The sequence below is a fragment of the Rhagoletis zephyria genome, unplaced genomic scaffold (genome assembly GCF_001687245.7).
Source record: "Rhagoletis zephyria isolate East Lansing unplaced genomic scaffold, Rhagoletis_zephyria_1.1 Rzeph_scaffold_00551, whole genome shotgun sequence".
In the NCBI taxonomy this organism is placed as follows: Eukaryota; Metazoa; Arthropoda; class Insecta; order Diptera; family Tephritidae; genus Rhagoletis; species Rhagoletis zephyria.
This window is the reverse complement of record NW_016157635.1, coordinates 14,805-22,336: the sequence shown is the minus strand read 5'-3', so window position 1 is coordinate 22,336 and position 7,532 is coordinate 14,805. Positions and strand designations below refer to the sequence as shown.

Below are 7,532 nucleotides of genomic sequence, written 5' to 3'. Positions count from 1 at the left end.
AAAAGCTACAAGTAATGGCATAGTAACATATTGGATATCTCAAATCTATCGACTAGGTGTATGGTGTCAAGTTAGCATTTCATACCATTTTTTCTTAAAAAACGAGAGCTAAAAATTTTTTCTTTCCACAACAAATTTTAAAGTTAAAAGCTACAATTAATGCCGTAGTAACATACTGTATATCTCAATTCTATCGACTAGGTGTATGGTGTCAAGTTAGCACTACATACCATTTTTTCTTAAAAAACGAGAGCTACAAATTTTTTCTTTCCACAACAAATTTTAAAGCTAAAAGCTACAATTAATGCCGTTATAACATTTTCAATATCTCAATTCTATCGACTAGGTGTATGGTGTCAAGTTAGCACTACATACCATTTTTTCTTGAAAAACGAAAGCTACAAATTTTTTCTTTCCACAACAAATTTTAAAGTTAAAAGCTACAATTAATGGCATAGTAACATATTGGATATCTCAATTCTATCGACTAGGTGTATGGTGTCAAGTTAGCACCACATACCATTTTTTCTTAAAAAACGAGAGCTACAAATTTACAACAAAAACACTACAATTAATGCCGTAAATAACTTTTCCAATTTCGAAAAGTGTAGTGCTAACTTGACACGTGCAATTTTTTATTAATTACATCAGATTTGCGCAGTTCATTCATTAAAAAAAATTTGGTCTCAAAGGAAAAGGCTTAGCGTTCAGATGTGCAACAAGGTAGTATATTTTCGAAGAGGGTTGCCTCCAATACGAAAAATTATAAGATGTGGGCTGTTCGTTGGACTAAATAGTGAGTCGTTAAATGAGATAAGGTCTCCAGATGTGCAATAAGGTTATATTTTTTTTAATAGAGTTGCCGACTGTCTAAAAAATTTTAAGATCCACATCGTTCGTTACATTAAATACATAAGATGTCAAATGAAAGGGATTGGCCATTAGGTGTGTAACAAGACTTTATTTTTTAATAGGGTTGCCACCTGCTACGTATATGTTCTTACTTATGTACATAATCAAAGCGTGGCGAAGCCGCGCGCTTACGAGGCCGGCTAGTTACTCCAATAACTTAACTTTTTTAATTTTTTTATACCTTTAAATTTAGATAGTACATACCGATCTTTAGAGAACATAGCAAACTATGTATGTATGTATGTCCCTCAGACCTTTTTCTGTTCGCCCATCCATCAGCGCCAGGCACTCATCATTTAACTCAAGTAGGAAGTAACAATATTTAAATTTAAAACTAATTCAAGAATGAATTAAATAGAATTATAATCTGAATTGGGATGGCGAATGCCTACGCTGACGAGAGTACATGATAACTTTAGATTATGGCTCTTTGGAATCTATCTTATTGGCAGTTGTGCCGGCGTTGCGATTCTTTTTAAAGTTGACGACGCCTCCACCGCAAAGCCTGTAGGCGTAAACCTGTACTGCATATCCAAAATTTGTTTAATGGATTTGAAAAATTTTTAATTTTGATGAAATTTTTTTAGTATTTCTTGAATTCTCCGGGGTTCTATATGAAATTGAAAAAAATTATTCTGCTGGTTTTTGCTGTTAAATGAACTAGTATATTTTTATAAAAAAAATAAGAAAAATTTGTTACGGAGAATATAAATCAACGTCAGAGTATTCATAATTTTTGACGCTGACTGTATGATATTGATAAAGGCATCCATGCCAAAAGGAATTTCGTACTCTTATCAATGACTATCAGGCATTTTCTGCAAATCTCACGATTTGAAATCTTTGCGATTTAGAAGACAATGGCAAAAATTGGCACTAAATAGGTGGGTAAATGATTTATTTCTAGTAGTTTCAATTTGTAATATTTATTATAAATATTCAAAAATTTTTAGCACATCGCACCGCTTTCAAATCGTAGAGTTTGCAAAACATGCCAGTACATCACTTTAAAAAGGCATACTTACATTTAATTTACATCCGTTTTAAGCTTTTCACTTCGTAGAAATGCTTCGACTGACGATAAATAAAATACAACGCACCTCCCAAACATTGATTTACTAATATTTTATTTAAGGTTTCACGCTGAAATAGACATTTAGTACATTTATAGGTATGTATGTATATACGTTTATGTGTATATGTATGCATGTATATAAAGATCGATTATGTGGTTTGTGTTAAATCCGTTTCCTCATGAAACTTCAATCATTTTGAAATTGCCTTAGACAACGTTGTCTGTAATATGTCATGTGAACTATTTACTGCTAGCGAACGGCAGTTTATTGCTGCAGCTATGTACAACATAAACAATAGGTTGGTCGCTCAAACGCCATATATGTACATACATATGTACAAGTATGTGATACAGCCCTCCAATTGACTCAAGACAAACAAATAACATTTATCGCATTATTCCTTTGCACCATCTGCACAGGATAAGCTCATCGCGTTTCATCCTTTGATTATTGTAATTAGTACTGATAAATTAAGGACTATTAAGCAATTTAATCGTATCTGAATTATTTGCCGAGAACATTTTTATATGTATTTCAATTTATGTATTTTAAATATTTACTATAGTTTTACTAAGATTGCTTTTGAATGTTGAATTTTATGTGTCAGGAATTTTTTGCCAGCAAATGCTTGTTACATTCCTTCTTTAAAATTCATACGCGGAGAAAATGGTTGACAAACACAAATAAGCTGTACTTTAATTGTGTTATGTTATATAATCGAAATCAACTTATATAATATACTGCAAAACTTTACTTTTAACTTGCAGTAAATATACAATGTTATTGACAAACGGCAAAAGATAAGTGAAAATATTTATTGAAGCAATAATGTTGCGCTTTTGCTTACAAATTAAGTTCTTGTTTTGTTAATTCTATTTTCATTATTTTAGCGGAAAATATCCAATTTATAACTGACATAAAGTGATCATATGCAAACATCTTTTGTCGAAGCTGTATTTGCTTTCATACTTTTACTGATTTTATATATAATTCTGTTCATTATATGTAACTGCCATTTTCATAACAAATTTTGTATCAATAAATTGTGTAGCAAAGTGAGTAAAAATTAATTTAAAAATTTCATTTGACTCAAATTTTAGATAAAAATATCGGAAATGTGCTTACAACTTTCTATTTTTTTTTTATAAATCGCTAATTTTTGTTTATTAAGTTACACTACGTATGGACAGTTATATAAACCATTTCTGTTAAATTATGTTTTATTGTGTTTATTTAAAATTTGGTTACTATTTTTTATTGCATTGCAATGTCAAATACTCAAACAGTTCATTAATTAACTTTAAAATCTGATTTACAAATCTCTGTAGTAGCAAATTTAAATAAACTCGCCCAGATTTTCACCAATATTATTAATCTAATTATTTGACGCAGATTTTTTACTTTGCTTTTGCTTCTTTCTTGTTTGCTTCCTTTGTAGCGGTCTTGTTAATTGTTTGTTTGTCTTTAGCATCCTGCAAATAAATGCGCCCAAAGCATGGTTTAAGAAAACAATAAAAATTTTCTTATTAAATATTCTCCATTTGTCATTTTGTTTAAAACAAGAATATTTAAATAGCATCAAATCAGCCATGTGAAGTGTTTGTATGTATGTATATCCTAAATTTATAGATTCCGAACGTTGCGCAAAAAAACTAGAACATTTCACGCTTTAGTAGCAATACGAACACTTACTAGACCATGGCAGTGATGTAATGCAATGATAACAACAGGAAATATACGTATTTGCATTAATTGTAGGCAATTTATTTTCAGGAATCTTTCAAGGTACGTATAACAGACTGATAGGTATTCTTTTATGCGTACAAAATAGATACGAATATCAAGAAACCATATGAATTTAACAATATAGCCCGTATCAAAAGAGTTTTAAAATAGATCTATTTAACGAAAATATTTGCTACTGATTGATTCACAGTTCCTACACTTGCTTGAATTGTTTCTAAAGAGGAAGCATATAGCTTTGCTTAAATATCCGAGCACTATGCCTTCATTTAAAACTCTTTCGATATGACTATGCATATTGTTTATAATAAAACATATAAAAAGTGTTATTGTTATCCCAAAAGCAAACTTTTCAAAGTCTTAAAAAAAATACTTTGAATTATTGAAAAGTCTCCGATGGGCGTAAATTCGTATGTGACTGTTTGGCGGTGCATGTGCATATTGAGCCTGATGAATAAAAACTAAGCAATGGCTTTTTCTATGATTACTGAATTTCTACGTAAATTTGTATAAATATATTTTCAAGCAATTACCTTTAGAAAAAGCAATTGCAGTAATTGCTAAATATCTTCAGCAATTGTTTATTTATGTGAGGAATTTCTCAATTTAGAATCAATAAAACTAGAATTTACTTTTGCAGGGTAGAATTTGCTTACGATTTTTTAAGTCTGCTGTACCTACGGTGACCATCCGTCCTGTATTATACGGGATAGACCTCTTTTTTGACCTATTATCCTGGTAATTTATTTATTTTATCTGGGATGACAAATGTTTTGTAATTCTTTAATGTCCTGTATTTGTCCCGTATTCGGCGTTCCGACGCCTTAACAGCTTATTAAAATGGCATGCCTATGAACGAGTTTTAAGTGATGTTGGTATATGATGGTAATTTTCTTTATAAACAATTATTTTCTAATCTGAATGCCTGTGATTCGAATCGAGGAATACATACAGTGGCCAAAATAGAAATTAGGACTCGTATGAAAGTAAAGCTCTTTTCCTAACAAAACCCATATGTATACGTAATAACGAATTTCCAACTTTGTGCAAAGAACTATAAAACTTAACTCTGCAATGTTTCGCCAAATTTCAAACTTTTTAATTAGAATCTTTAGAAAAAAATTTGGTTTGCAGTTTTGTAACTCATTAAAATTGAGTATAATAAAGTGCGAGTGGAAAGTGCTGCTCATTTGCTTCTCTTTCAAAAAAAAAATAATAATGGTCGAACATACTCACCTTGTATAAAAAAAGCCTTACACCGTCAACAAAAAAAAAATTGCAAAAAATTAGTGGTAAGCCTTACCGACTGAAAATTGTAATTTATTATACTAAAATTTCGAGAAAATTATTCTACAAATTTGTGATGTTACTATAAGGATACTATTTCAGGGAAAACAATATGAAAAAAATTTCCAAACTTATCTTTTGTCCCGTATTCGGCTCTCATAAATATGGTCACCTTAGCTATACCCCAAGCTAAATTTATGGAAATTAGTTTTCTTTGGATTTTTTTACTCTCGACAAGTAATAATATCGCAGCTTTTGACTATTCGTAAAGAAAAATATTATAATGCGCGAACGCTATGTCGATTGTCGTGAAAACGCCGAGTAGCTTGGTACCTTTGTTTTGGACGAGGTGCGTTATTGGCTTTTAAGAGGATGAAGTTGCTTTTGCGCACAATTTCCGGTCCAGGCTATCAAAATTGTGTACCAGAAGAGTAAAGAGAGAAAAGTAGCAAAAAGTCTATTCATATATTTTTTTAAAGAACATTGTTTTATTCACTTATTAGTAAAAACGTAAAACTGGATAGTAAAAGTATGACCGTTCGATATTAGAGAATGCCGTTTTAATTTGGAGGCCCTACCACCGAAAACACTTCTTTAAACCTAAGCCTGAATATAGCTCTCGCTGTCAGTTGATCAACCTAATGACACTGCACAACAGACAAATACTTTTATCAACCTCTTTTCTATTTGAAATAAGCTCCGGCTCTATGATAGTAGTCTAGTACTGTTAGGTAAAATTAATTTCAGTGTTCCATGTAGAATGTTGCGTCATTATGATGTGTTTTATGTTGTCACCAGCAAGACCGTATATAGATTTAATGCCCGGTTAATAGAACTCTCGTTGAATTGAATAAGATCTTTGTTTCTTTGGACCTTGACCTCTTATCCACCAAATTTGGCTTAAATTCCCAAGTAAAACCTTTATTAACTGGTCTTTGTACTGTATTGTAATTAACATAGTTGCCAACTTGGTGCTTTAAGCACTAGATTTAGCGCTAAAATTTAATTTCTGAATTTACAAGAATCTACGAATTTAAATGCACTAAAATGCAAACCATGATTGATAAAAAGATGAAGTTGCAAACCCACGCTCTTGCGTTCTTGTTAAATTGTATTCGCGTTGAAAATGCTAGCACGCAGATAAGTTAAGTATTTATTTTTTTATTTTCTTGATTATTGATTGATTACACAGTTCGAAAAATTTTAACTTTTTTTGCCACCCGAGTTCATCGGTTTTTGTAGATTTTTCGGTGCTGAATCCAAATCTGGCTGGAATTTCTCTACTACGTCAGAATTTTGAGATATTCTAACCGCTAAGCATGGGCGTAGCCAGGTAGGGGCGGGGTGTGCTCGAGCCCCCCCCCAAAAACTTTTAAATTTTCCTTACATATATACAAAATAGTACCCTGAAATGCCAGCTTAATAGGGTCGACCCCCCCGCCCCCCCTAAATTTCATTCTGGCTACGCCGATGCCGCTAAGTATAAAAACACGGTTAATTATAAAACAACAAATTTGTTCGCTCATTTATACTTAGGCTATCATTAAGTATTACCATGATAAAAATATAGTAAGGTAGAACCGCTGAGTCACTTTTGAAATTCTTGACGTTTCCAAACAATTTAATGTTTAAATTTACTCACAAACTCACACACACATTTTCATTTTCAATCTCAAGCAACAACAATTTCGAACAATTTCAATTTTTTATTTTCACTTTTATATGATTTTAAAATGTTGGCAAACTTCAAAAAAAAATCATGGCCGACAAATTGAGAGAACGGTTCTACCTTGCTATGTTTTTATCATGAGTATTACTCTTCCCCTTCAAAATTCAATTTCGTTTGTTGCGATTGTTCTTTCTCCAGAGGTACCAGTTTTAATGTGCAGTACTTCGGTATTACTTCGTAAGCATGAATGTGTATTTATTTATACATGTAAATATTGTTTATTTTTTTACTTTTGTTTACCACAAGCTGTTATTAAAAAAAAGTATCATTTGATTTAAAAAAAATTAGTGCTTTTAGTGCGGTAAAGCGCTTTTTGGTGCTTTTTGAAACTCAAAAGTTGGCAACACTGGTAATTAATATTACTTTCAACTTTACCCATGCTTAGTATGTAAGTATGGTAAATTCATAGATAAAACGAAATAAATAAATAAATTATTATCCATATATTAGAATATTGTGTAAGTGCCAATCTATTATTGTTAAGGAGCAATTGCTTATTAGTCCAAGAAATACATTTTTAAGCAATTGCTTTTGCTAGTAATGAATTTTTGTTAGTAATTGCTTAATTTTTATTCATCTTTCGTTTTTTATTCAATGCTAGGGTATATGCAATCATTTTCATCTTATAGACTTTAGATTATTATATTTCATTGAAGATTATTAAGATCGCCAAACTATCACAAAGGTTTCTACTCAATACATTAATGAAATGTACCAAAGTTAAAATCAAAGTAGTTGAGTTTTACTACTGTGAGAGAATTTTTTCAATTTACTAAACAATAGTT

At 31.1% G+C, this 7,532-nt stretch overlaps 1 long non-coding RNA gene across 1 annotated transcript; it reads right to left on the bottom strand.

The window, feature by feature from the left end:
* Positions 1 to 2,018: 2,018 nt before the first annotated feature.
* LOC108360275 (uncharacterized) lies at positions 2,019 to 4,582 on the bottom strand. Its single transcript, XR_001847082.1, has 2 exons — positions 4,498 to 4,582; positions 2,019 to 4,446 (listed from the first exon to the last, which is right to left on the bottom strand). It is a non-coding gene; the product is annotated as an uncharacterized LOC108360275 (long non-coding RNA).
* Positions 4,583 to 7,532: the final 2,950 nt, after the last annotated feature.